Source organism: Pogonomyrmex barbatus, unplaced genomic scaffold, assembly GCF_055798465.1.
Source record: "Pogonomyrmex barbatus isolate J1 unplaced genomic scaffold, ASM5579846v1 scaffold15, whole genome shotgun sequence".
NCBI classification, from domain to species: Eukaryota; Metazoa; Arthropoda; class Insecta; order Hymenoptera; family Formicidae; genus Pogonomyrmex; species Pogonomyrmex barbatus.
The window spans coordinates 6,667,087-6,681,170 of record NW_028297111.1 but is presented as its reverse complement, the minus strand read 5'-3'; positions in this window follow the sequence as shown (position 1 = coordinate 6,681,170).

Genomic DNA, 14,084 nt, shown 5'->3' with positions numbered 1-14,084 from the left:
CGAAAGGGGGGCTCGACATCCCGCGGTGTCGCCGCGCGGACGATGATAAAGATGGAGCTGATACTACCTGGCTTAAGGCCGCTGATGCGCGCGGCTTTCCAGCATTACATGTAATCACCGCGAGAGTGATCCTTATCGGGTTGGTAACGGTGCACACTATGGTAGAGAACTGCTCGTCGTAGACGAGCGATTGTGAGAAATTTGGTAGAGATGAGAGAGGAGGAGAGAGAGGAGGGGGGGGGGGGTCGGAGAGATATAGATACGCGAGGTAATCCTCGCGTGTGAAACGCGAGCGATCGTTTCGCTTGCGACCTGCTTGCTGGGTAAACTAAATTTAGAAGCGCGATTCATCTTTTCGATTTCATAGCGTTGTTTCAAGTACACAACAGGATGTAATAATTATTTTATTTTACTTTTTTTTTTTTTTTCTTTTTGGTCACATGTTACAGCTTGACCACAGCTAAAAATTATGCTCGATCGCGAACGTATATAATAATCCAAGAAAAATATTAATTCTTTCGCTTCCTCGTTCTTCCACTTTCCCCCCCTCCCCCTCCCCTCTCTTCTTCCTCTTTCGCACGTTTCCAAGATTACGTCCGAATACTCGTTCTCGTAACTGCGCTCAAAATTTGAAAATCCCGTTTTCGCCCGTTTCAAGTCCGAATTTCGGAGAGATTACGATCCGACTTGTTGCGACGGACGATACACTCACGCTTAATCAGCGCGTAAAATCGAAGTCTAACAGGACACTCACAACGACAAACTTGCGACAAACTTACGAGATGTAACAGCAAATACCACCGCGAAAATTACAACCACTTACAAGAAAATTGTCGTGCGGTTGGCGGATCGCGATAACAGAGAAAAAAAAAAACAGTCAGGCGGTTTCGAAGGGCCCGACAGACGAGAGACAAAATTCAGAGTGAGATCCAGGGGGTGGGGGGGGGGAACCGGCGGGGAAAGAGGAGATGAGTGGATGGCGCGACGGCAGCGATGGTGAAGGGAGGGAGATACATTACCATAAAGCCGGGAATTTTACGAGAATTATGTTCGGGGTCCGAATCCTGCGGGATACCCCGCGGTGCCGTCTGTCGTTATCAAAATTCCGTCACAATGGCCACACATCAACTCTAACGCCGCGCGTTTTCTCCGCATTCAACCTACACGTCGGATGTCATGCACATGTGCGTGTGTGTGTGCGTGTGCGTGTGCGTGTGCGTGTGCGTGTGCGTGTGTGTGTGTGTGTGTGTGTGTGTGTGTGTGTGTGTGTGTGTGTGCGTGTGTGTGTGTGTGCGTGCGTGCGTGCGTGTGTGTGTGTGTGGTGTGTGTGTGAGTGTGTGTGTGTGTGTGTGTGTGTGTGTGTGTGTGTGTGTGTGTGTGCGTGCGCGTCGATTCATCGGTGTGTCCTCCTTGAAGGTGATTTAACTTTCCCGTGCTAATTTTTCTAAATTAAAAGTTTCCATTTACAGCGTGGAAATGGGGTGGCATTTTACATTAAGTATTTATATTCACGAGGAAATTTTCACAAAATGGTTTTGTTTTCCGCCAAATCACTGCAAAGGTAAATAAATTTTTTGTAATCTAGGTTTTACAAATAAGTTGTTTGAATAAATTCGCATTAATAAGTTCGATTGCAAAAAGGGTCTGGTTATAACGAGTTATTACGGAATTATTATTCGTCTCTCTAAATTTTAATTGCGAATACAATTAAATGACGTTGAACGAAAACATATACAGAATGTTTGATAATTAATGGTACATCGTTTATTTGCAAAAAGGACAAGTTAAATTGAGTAGAAAAGTCCTCTATTATTTTATGATTTTCGCAATAATTATCAAATTAATGAGTCAAAATCGCCGAATAAATGCATATTCGGCTCACCAGCAAATGCAAACATGCGACGAGATACGACTATCTAGTCGTAGTTTTACATACATTCGCTAGAAGCGCGATGAGATATGATCTAATGATATAAAACATACGCACATCTCCAAAAATTTTGTTTTTAACAACTGCGAAAGCGCGTAAAGCTGGTTACAGCCTACCATGCGTATTTGACGTAACCTATGTTTGTTTTTGACGATGAAGAGACAGATACCCACTCATTTGGTGATATTTAGTCATTAATTTTTGTCATTAACTGTTGCAAAAATCGCAAAATGAAAGTTCTCTCTGAGAAGAACTTTTCTTTCCAATTAAATCCGTTCTGTTAGCACACAGGCAATGTATTATTTACACTGATAAAATTGACCTTGATAAAATTTGAACCTTTTTTTGCAATATAAATGCGAACGTCATTTCCGTTTTTGTCTGCTGAATCAGTTATTCAATAAACCTCACCCATTTTATATGAAAAAAGTGACTTCGATCAAATAGACTGAAATTGAAATATGTTTTAATTTAGGTGATCACAAGTTCTCTGACAAAAAGTTTAAAAATTAATATCTGTATAAAAGACAATTATTTGAGAGAGAGAGAGACAATTATTAAGAGAGTGCTTGGAGTTTAACTCATTAAAATCCAGCAAGGACTAATTAAAAAATAACTATTGGAAATAGAACCGGAACATAAAGAATATTTCTGACATAAATAAAAAGCGCATTGCAAAAATCAACTTTTTGTCGAAGAAAACTTTTGATCAGCGCCACTTAAACTAAAATATATTTCAATTTTAATTAGAAATCACTTTTTTTATATAAAATGTGTGAAATCTTTTGGCCATCACATCATAATTTTGAGAAAAATGGAGTCAAACGGATTTAAAATGATGAATTTGAGAATTTTCATGATATGTAGCTCCGATATCAAATTTTTTTCTAAATTTTTTAGTGGCACGCGAAAGTATCAACTTTTAGTTTTAAAATGCAGTTTGTTTCAATATGATTTTTCATTTTCCAGATGCAATTTAAAGATAGCCTTTTTCCCATGTAATACATTATCCAATATAATTTGACTTCTTTTATCACGAATGTGAACAATCATTTTCGATATACTTTCTCTTGCTGAATATGAATCCATTGTCAAAATTTAATTATCATGTTACAATTTTGAGAAAAATAACATCAAAAAAGCCAAAAATATCGATTTTAAAGATTTTCACGTTATAGTCATTGTATCAAATTTTTTTTCTAAAATTCATTGGCATGCTAAAGTATCAGTTTTTAAAATACATTCTGTTTCGATATGATTTTTTATTTTTAAGATATTTTATAATAGAATTCATATATATAACGAATGGCAAATTGTGTTGCCGCTAAAAAACTATTTCCAAATTGCTGTATCTCAAAAACGAAAAATCACATCGAAATAAACCAAAGTACATTTTAAAAGTTAATACTTTCACATACTTAGCAGACAAAAGTAATCGAAAATGACTACTTCACATGTTCATGTTGCAAAATAGTGTCGAACAGTGTTATCAAACACCCTTATATGTAAAAACAACGTGTAACACAATTGAGTCCTTCGAAAATAATATGTACATATTAAAATCGACAAACGGCCGAAAAGAACTTAATCGTTCTGTATTTCATATGCATGTTACAAAAGAGAAAATTTGCGCGGCGAAACTTCAGGTAGCGGAGCCAGCGCGGCTGTTTGTCGCATTTTGTCGTTCTTCTCCTTATCCTCCTTCTCCTTCTCGTTCTTGTCTATGTCTTCCTCGCATCCTCATCGTCGTCGTTCTCTTCCTCCTTCCATAGCTGGTCTCCCACAAAGTGAGCCCGTCAGCGAATCGTACGACGAATAATCATAAAGTCGCCGCTTTATGCCGGAATCGTATTCCGACACTCGGCTGAGAATGCCCGCCGGGATTAAAGCCGTCGGCCCTTTAATCGCGCCGAAGGATATAACGTTCCGGACCCGTTCCACTGGGAGACGGTTACCGGCCGGTAGGTAACATAACGACATACGCGCGCATAAGGTACGCTCGCGCGACCCGTCGTAACGACCGGCATGCGTGCGACTTAAAATTATCAAACCGATAATTCCGCGAACGAGAGTCGCGATCTGCGCCGCGCGAAGGCGAGCTTCTCTCCTCGCGCGGCTTCTCATTCTGTTTCTTTGCGCAGCGCGATAAGACCGGCGCGGGGCTCCCAATGATTCGGGATGACCCGTTTGAAAAGCCACTCAAAGCGTTGAAAACATGAAAATGCCAAGAAAAAAAAAAAAAGGAAGAGAAAAGGGATAAAATATATTTCTCGATCCGTCTGACTCGATTCTCCAGCGCTGCGCGAGGGTCGAAGCTATCCTTGCGTACCTTTACGTTCGCACACTTCGTAAATGTTCGAAATGTTCACCCAGTTGGCTAAAGATGGACATTCTCTGAAAATAAGAACCTTGTTTAGGTAGCAACGTGCATGTCGGCGAAGCGTAGCTCATTACATGGGTAGGGGACGAACATCAGAGGGATGCCGACATCGCGCGAGCGGTGTCATCGACGTTGTCGTCGTCATCGTCGTCGGTGTCGTCTGCCTTCGACGTGCCGCGAGGAAGGTGTCAAGCGGAAGAACGTCGGCATGTTTGTACAGGCGCGGGGATGGCCGGTGTCTTTCCTCACCGCGTCGATTCGCGCCGTCACCGGGCTGTCAGATCCACACCCTCTCATCACCACCCCCGTCTAACGTCTCGGGATAGAGCCTAACAACGGCTATTACATCGTCGGCGCAAACAATGAACGACTCTGAGCGCCCTCGAGCGAGCGAGATTGTAAATAAGGTAGCCACGACATCGGCGGAACAATGGCCCGTTCTCTTCATTTCTTTCTATAATGCGGCTTAAATAGAAAATAATTTCTTTAGAAATATTTTGCCATTTTGCCACACGCGAATTCCATATTTGAATTTATCTCATGTCAAAATTTTGAATGAAAAGTGCTATTAAGCGCGAAAACTTCTTTTGCGATTAAACGGATTATTTTTTAATATTAATTATGTTTATTCTTATTTTGTCATCTGCGGATACGTTTCTGCATTTCTATACATTTCTATCCAATCGAAAAAGGTCGCTTCGACTAAAAAAAAAATATTTCAAAAGTTATTATAAGATATTAACTACCGATGCCAATACAGGCAAGTCACGTTGAAAGAAATGGGCGTGCCCATGAAAGCTTCCGACAATCTGCCAATCCTTGTCATTTCCATCAAAACCGCAACCTGTTTTTATCTCGCCGACATTGTTGCAGTCAGACGTTCGAACTTTTCGAAGAAACAATCGCGGCAAAGCCCCTCGAGCGTTTCTCTCCTGGGAGGAAACGAATAATTTTGTGACTAAAAGCCGTTTCAAGTGAGTGAGTTTAATTCGACAGGGTGAATTTTGTGCTGTATAACATGAACAGATTTTGGAACCTGACGTTTGCGAGTGCACTATCTTTAAAAATACAGTTGACATTTGTGCATATCACCATAATGTTTAATATTAAGAAAATAAAATATAAAGAAAAATAATAAAAAAAAATAAATTGTTAAAAAAAGCAGTATTAAAGTATTATTATTAATAATAAATAAATTAGAAAAAAGGATAAAGTTAATATATTTAAAGTTAATAAATATAATTTTGCTCTATGTTGTCATATTTTTCTTTCGATCCACTCCTTCCACGAATCATTATGTTAATAATCGAAAAACGTCATTCGGAGGCAATCGCGCGTAACGAAGCCAATTCTGCGCCGCGCGAAGACAGAGAATGGGGGAGGAGAGAGCGGTCGAAACAGGGGTAGGGAGAGGGGAAGAGGTCGTGTGGCCCACATTACGAGCATCACGGATCTCGATGGTGAACTCACGGCAAGGATGTCCCGAGGGAGCACGATGTTTCCTGTTTTGGCCGACGCAACCTATTCTTAACTGAAAGACATTGTTATAGACAACGATAGTGGATGCCCTCTTTCCGTTCCCGCAAATTAGAGCAGGGGGCGCACAATCCGAGACGCAGTTTGTTTATCTATCGTAGTCGACGCGGGGGCCACTCTCGGGTAGATTTAGGTTTTCTTCGAAGGCCCCCCCCCTCCTCCCCCTCGAAATCGGCGTTGCGTGCCTCTTCGAGAGGAGACGCGACAGGCGCCTCCTTTCCCGAAAATTCGTCCCATATCGGATTCGCCTTTTTCTCTTTCTCTCCTTCTCCCTTGCTCGGTTTCCCGGAATGCGCGTTCTTATAATTCAAGTCAGAGAGGAAAAGAAAGAAAGAGAGAGAGAGAGAGAGGACACGATGCTAATGATACACACGGGATTATAGCGCGGTGCATCGCGTGTGCGCGTGTCTAATGTGTCGATGTTACGCGCGGCGAATGCCTGGTAATTGTCGATGCGACCGGAAAAGTACGGATCTCTCTCGTCAGAACAGAATAGATCGACTCTCGCGAATATAACTGCAATATTTTTCGACGGTTATCTCGAATCGTCTGTCAGGCACATGCACGCCAATCACGTCACTCTCGGATCGCGACTGTCGGATGCGGCTATTTATATTCAATATCCGAGGCTAATTTCAGTAACAGAGCGTGGTGTAGACGATTGAAACTTGGAAAAACTCATCTGTGTTCCCCCTTTATCGATGCCTATTTGAGATTATTCGGTGAATGTAGATTTTTTTAAGAATCAAAAATGTATTAAGCGTAATGTTACGTAATGTATTAAGCGTTGATTATTGAACAAAATATAAATTCCTCTTAGACTTTAAAAAAACATTCCTGTATTGTGGAGAATACAAACTAGTGTCTTTTTCTTAACGTCTCCTTCTTCTGTTACTCTCGCAGGCGTTTTTCTCAATATAATAGCTTGTTTTTGTCATGAATTGTCCTTATAAATAGAACTGGCTAATTTCGCCAAGCGCAAAATGCACAAAGCGAATTCCGTAAACCCGTAAACATGAATTCTCCGTGCTTATGCGGCGATTTAAAGGGAGACAGTAGACTGGATGATGGTACAATGGCGATGACTGTCAACCGATCACGAGACTGGTACACCGAGAGCATGTGTTGGACCACTAAAGAATTCGCCTTGTAATATCTTCGAGCCTCCGATTATTAAGCTTTCCACTCCGTTTCCTCTCCCCGCTGTATCTCGCAAGTCAACGAGGCGACTTCAGTTGGCATCGTGTACGAAGCACCGAGTAGTCAGGTAGTCGCCTCCACAATCATCATATGCCCTCTCACCTCTTTTCGTGTCACCACGGATGCAACCGGGATATTAAAAGGCAGTTTAAGGATGAGTGGACGATGACTCATGACACCCCAGCCATCGGCAGGACGGCCGCTTTCTGCTTCTCTCTCTCTCTCTCTCTCTCTCTCTCTCTCTCTCTCTCTCTCTCTCACCTTCTCATCCTCTCTTCCGTCTCTCTTTTTCGCTCTTTTTCTATCTATTTCTCCTTTTTCTCTCTCTTTCGATCTCACTCGTTTTTCTTTCTCTCTCACGGCGAAGAAGAGGCTTGAGAAGAATCTTCCTGAGACCCGTTGACATCGGTAAGAATATGCCAGTCAGCGTCGCCGTCGGACCTGCACAGTGACGAAGCGATAGCGATTTTAGGCAAGTCCTGTCGGTCCTGCGAGACCTTCCGTGAACAGAAGCTGAGATTAACCGGCCTGTCAGATGCGATAGAACTTTTATAAGGAATTCGAAAATTTTACAATATATGCCTCTTTTTACGATGCCATTGGAAACGAATTTTGAATAACAGATTCGTTCATAAATTAAATTATTTATTTAATTGAATTGTTTTTTATTTATATTGACTTTAACACAAAATGCAAACGCGATTAATCTTGTCTAATGCTTTAAGGAGTTTGGAGGATAAAAAAAAATTTTTATTGCTACTTTCAAATCGCAATAGAATACAGTGGCGTAGAAAGTAAAGTTTGTTTTTTTCTGTTTTTTTGTGAGTTACACTAAAACACTCTATCTCTCTTTTGTCAAACTTCAAATATGTATCTGTCCCATTTTAATCCCATTCCATTTTAAGTATAATAAGTGTACAGTAGTTCACCTACAAAAAGTAGACCAATAAATTAGATATAAAGAATACGGGGTATATTCTTCAAAATTACAATGTTTTATAGAGAGTTAAAGTTTTTAGTGTAAAATATATACATAAACAAATGTTTAGCTATTATATATCAGGTTATTTAAAAGATAAAAAAATATAAATATAAAAAACGAGACAGAAAGACAGAGAGAGAGAGCGAGAGAGAGAGAGAGAGAGAGAGAGAACGGGGAGACATTCAGTGCGCGTTTAAAAATGCAGAAAAATTTCAAACAATCATAAGATATAACGTACATATCGAAATTCAAATCTTATAGATTTAATATTGCAATCAATTTGAAATATTTCACAGGAAAGTACCGCAGTGATTAATATAATGACTGTTTTTTAAGATAAAACTGCTTCGCTTATATAAATTAAATAAAACCATTCAGAAAATTTCTCGCGTTTTTTCAATTTAAAAGACTTCTATAAATTTATATCGTAACAATGATGTCGTAACAATGATGTAATAATAGTACACAAATGGTACATATTTCATTTAGTCTGCGCATGGTAATCTGATAATATATTACGTTCTTATCTTCCATTTTTAATTTAAAAGATTAAAACCGAATCTCTTTGATCTATTTCAAATTTCTGATGAATAAAATTATCTCAAACGACTCCGAAAGTCAAACATGCTGGTCATCGAAAAATACTTATGTTTGAAATATTGGCAAAATTGACATAATGCACAAATGTCTCCAACGTGCAGGCTACGGTAGATTAAAAGCCGCGCGCCAACAATGAAGATCGGAGGCCAGCGCGATCAACATGAAACATTATCTGAAATTATCATCGTCGCGGTCAGATTACCGCCGACGATTTCGGCGAACGTTGTCGGCGGATAAAGGAACAATAAGGAAGGAGATCCCGCGGCAGCGCGGATCGAGCGCACCGAGAACAATTCCGTGTGGCGGTATATATCGATATCGGCAAATAAGACCTGCCACGGCGAGAGTGCGGTCATGAATCGAGAATCGTCTCGCCGGAAAGTCGGTCGAACAGTCATCTTCCTTGGGCGATCGACCGCGCGTATCCGACTGGTACTCAAAGGGACCGCCGGCGATCTTCTTATCTCGCGATGGGGTCAGTACGTCCCGGGCAGTCCTCGGACGAGGCTCCCAGGCGGGAACAATGACGGTCTATCCGCGCGGCCACCGTGCGCCATTGTTCTTTGTTGCGGCGCGATCCAGGCGGAATCGGGGAGACAAAACCGCGATTCGAGCGCGCCGCATCGAAGGCCTCGGCGATGTTCTATCTGCACGCATCAATCACTCGTCCTCTCGGGCCTCTCTTACATTTTAATCTTCGCTCGTTAGGAACCAAATGGGAGAGGGAGAAACAGTTTTCCTTGGATAATAACTCGAGGACGAAGCTCTCCTCCCGTAGGCTGGTGTGTGAAACCTGCTACGCTCGCAATGTGAGGAAAATATAATTAAAATAAAGTGATATCTGAAATGGAGCGTCTAAGGTATTATAAATTCAAGATAAGAGAGCGACATTTCATTTCCCAGCTGAGACGAAGCTAGACTCATTTTTCAACATGTGTTTTTATCAACGATATCGATCGTAGAAAGGAACGAGAAAAATATTGGTAGCGGTAGCATGTGCAAGAGCAGTACTTTTTTTTTTTTACTGCATTTTAACACCGTTTCCTTCCGGGCAAAAACCATTCGTGAAAGTTCACAAATGAATGTTTAGATTAGTATTCATGTGAAATTGATTTTATTTGTAATAATGACAATATAATTATTAAATAATAGAGATTGTGAATGTTTGACTGTGAAAAATTATTGTTATTGTTTTGATTTTTCGAATTAGCGCGTAATACAAAAAGTCGACACTTTTCCTGCAATCACTCGCTCAAACAAACGGTGCATTCAGGAGGTGCGTATCATTGCCTCTAAAGAATACATCTAATCTCCCACTTGGAGATTCGATATTCGCAATATCCCAACACTTCGAAAAGAAACAAACTCTTCGCAGTCGCCACCTGCTGGTTTACATCACGCTATCGCACGGAGTTGGCCGACGATTCATGCCGATAATGACGGCTTACGAACAGCCTTCCTCGATAGAAAGAGAGAGTGTCCACATAAAGAAAAAGAGAGATGAGAGCGAGAGGAGAGAGAGAGAGAGAGAGAGAGAGAGAGAGAGAGAGAGAGAGAGAGAGAGAGAACGCAAGTAACACGTAGTATAATCACGTAGCATTGAAACCACATATCGCCACAATGGCGACAGAGAGGAGAATCGTCGTCATCGTCATCGTTGGCGGCTGTGCACCGGAATGATTAATGCGTCGCCGTTACGCCGCTTCTCGGCCGCAACACTCACGTCTTAATTCCGCGGCATAATGCTCTTAACGATTTTGTACCGGGCTACGCGTGCTTTTGGTAGCTGATAAGCGCGACAAGCGTTCGGAATCCGCGTTCGTTAGTCCCCAATTGTTCGTCCGAATGTTCGTACGAACATCGTCATGCACGTTGCGCGAACGCTCAACGTCAACGTCCGATCGTCCGGATTGGTTATTAGCTAATCGGTTATCCGATCGACTATTTGCTAATCTGTGATCTGCCGGCGGGGAAAGTATTGTCGCGGAAGCTATTATCGGAAAGTATTGCGCATTATTTATTAACGTTGCGTACGTGTTACTACTGTGAAATTGAAAATCCTTTCACAAAATTCAATTCTCCTCCCGATTTGAGAACAAACGCACAAAAGCGAGAGGTGGTTTTGGCTGCTTCGAATAGAAAAACAAGACTCCCTAGTAGGCTTGTTCCCAGGCGCGGGAACTCCGAGCGTTCGAACGACTAGTTCGGAACTAGTCGAAAAGGCAGAGTCCGGTGCACGGGCTTAAATTGATTTATAGCGAGGGGATGATGAGGCGATGCGCGACGTTAAACGCTGCCTTTACGAAGCCGCCGCGTCGAACCTCCACCTTTGGCTCTGATTGCGGATCATTAATCAGCGGGGTGTCTCGCGCTACCTCTCGCGCCACGTTAACGCGAAGTCCCGTCTCTCTCGTTCTACAGGATTGAGTCCTTTCTTGGTCTAATTATATATCGGGACGCGTCGCGGATCGGTGTGCGTCTCTCGCGAAATTCCAAATCGTCGAGCGATGATTGATGGTTGCTCTCCCTTCTTTTTTTTTCCTGCTTCTTTTCTCTCTCCCTCTCTGCAGCAACGCGCGTATTTTTCACCATCCTGTAGGGACGGACGAAAAGAGTTTCGAGATGTCGTAGATAAAAAGTGCGTCAAAAAGAAAAAAAAAATTATTTACAAACGAGAATATTTCTCCTTTGAATTCGCGAAAGATGGTAATCTTTATCCACGAAATAAAAGCGCGAAAAAAATCATTTATTTAATTTAAATCGCTCAAATTTTTATTTCATTGCTGATGAAAATGATTTGCTGTATCGACGACTCGAATCCGAGCAATTCGCGCCATCAATCGTTACGTGAGCATACTACATCCCCTTTGTGCCAATGTTTGCACGGTGGATCAAAGTGTGTTTGATTAAATACTTAGTCGCGTTCGCCTAATCTAGTAGTGCTAAGATGGGTGCTCGAAACGTTTATCGGGCCCCTAATGTTTGCTCGTGTCGATCTACGTCGTTTTGTAAGGATTTGACTCGAACAGGCCACGCTTAACGCCGTTCATTTGCTCAGCTCAAAGGATTTTATCTGCGTTTGGAGCTGCATTTTGTTTGGAAATTGAACAGGTGGCGTGATGACTATCGCTCCCTTCTTCGGGCACGATTCCTGCCACTGAGTTTTTCCGCGTATTAATCTTGTCAAATAGCTGCAATTATTTCTATTCATTATCCACCGTTTAATCTCAATCGTAGACGTGTGAAAAACGTCTCTGTGTGTGTGTGTGTGTGTGTATTAATCGGTGTCAGATTTTTACCCTCGCGTACAATCAAGCCGATGGCGAATGATCGCTGGTGAGACATAGAACGGGGTTTGAAAGTGACAATCGAGGATCATGATCTCTCCCGATGGGAGATTCGTCAGAAAAAAAGCCTGCTCAAGGGATGTACCAGCTGATTGCGGCAACCATAAATTCGCTTAATGTCTTCATATGGCGACAATCAGTATCGAAGAAGGGTTGGGGTTGTTGGGACAATGTCCAACATTCTCTCCAATTTTTCGCCTCTCTTTGGTATTAAATTCGTGAGGGTGGTACAATGCCGCTCACCATGTGCCAGCTTGATATCGAAAAAGGGATAAACAAGCGATTTTTGCAGTCATTTGATGGCACATACTTGATGGATTTCGAGGGAATGTAATCGCGCAGTGATGGATTTACATAGAACTCAATTATCAATTAGTGATTGTGTAATAATATTATCCTCCTCTTAGGCTCTGTATTTGCTCCAATTTTGCACAATGAGATCAAGCGTAATACTTTTTAAAATTTTTTGCATAAAAAAAAGTAACAATTGTTTACGAGATTAATTGTTGTTGTAAATAAGCGAGATTCAGTCATTTAATTCTAATTTTTCAATGGCTTTTATAAATTTATTATACTTTATTTTTCAATATTAATGCAATAGGTAAAATTTTTTTCAAGAATATAAACGCAAACATGATTAGACTAAAGCCTCGCAAAATCCACGTAAGCATCTTTCAATCTCGGCATAAATCGACAAAACCTCGCGGACGAAGGACTAGATAGCAACGGTATAAAAACGAGGAGCGTGAAAGGGGCGCGAGGGAAGTGCAAGCGATTCGTCACAGATATTATTTGAAGGGGCTCCCTCGTGGAGCAGAGGCACAATACAAGTCAACACGGCTGTCTGCGTAATGAAGTAGTTTCTGGAGGGTCGGATCTACCCTAACATAGCGAAGACGAGGTTAGAGGGGAGCCAGTAATTGGGGGGTAGGCCACTCTACCCGCAACCCCCAGGGGGACGACGAAAAACCCTAACATATGCTCTTCACGGTTCTCTCTTTCTCTATTCTTCCGCTATGTGTCGCTCTTTGTCTCTCTATCTTTATCATTCAGACTTTTTTATCGAAACAAAATAATTCGATCCGATATAATAGATAAATTTGTACCTTGAAATTGCGTTATCATAAATTATAATTAATAGTTACTTATTTAGCAGAATTTAAAGAGATTATTATTTTTCAAAAAATAATATGTCCAGAATCCATCCAGAACTTTAGAATTAATTATTATTGTATTTGTATATGTATTGTATGTATGTGAATCTATATTTGAAATCTCAAAATCTCAAAATTTATTTCATATTTTCGCTAAATTCTGATTGATTTATTTTTATTTATCGTCTCGACGTACCATGCGAGATTGAAAAGAAACCGCGTAACAATAATACTGATACTTTTTCTTCAGGCGGTCGCTCTTTTTGGTTTGGCGAGACCAATCGCGACGCCGGATAAATGTCGCTGTCGCGTTCACCTGTCAGATTCACGTGACCGGCGGCTTTTCCGCAATGGGGATGAATATGTCGCCCCCACCTACATTTTTCACGTCGTATTTCCACGTGACTTCCATGTGCTCGTTAGCGTCGGCTTTGAGTGAAATCGAGAGCGTTCGACGTCATTGCAGCGTGAGCGGAAAGAGAGAAAGAGAGATCGAGAAAAGAGATATGAGAAACGGAAAGAGAGATGGACGAGAGTTGAACCGCATCGACGAAGTTCCTCTCTAATTGGGGTGCAACGACGACCGACACTCGGGGATGAAATCCCTAGCTACCGTTCTCTTCGAGCACCAACTCTCTTCTTCGTGACCGATTGCGTGCTTCGCTCTGTAGGATTTTCGATTGAAGACACTCTCATAAAAAAGGGCTAACTCTTGAAGTTTTTAAAAAAAGAGGAATAGAAAAAAAGAATTAAAAAAACTTCGATATATTTTTTATTGCATCCGTAATATTTGAAATTTCTGTCTTCTGGAATCTGATCGCAATTAGATGCTTTTTCATATTTGTCGAAACATGAAAATATTTATATTCGTCTTTCGGATTCTTTGAAAGTAATTTTTTTTTTAAATATGAGTATTATATATTCTAAATTTTTAAAATTTTTAAAATTTTCAAAT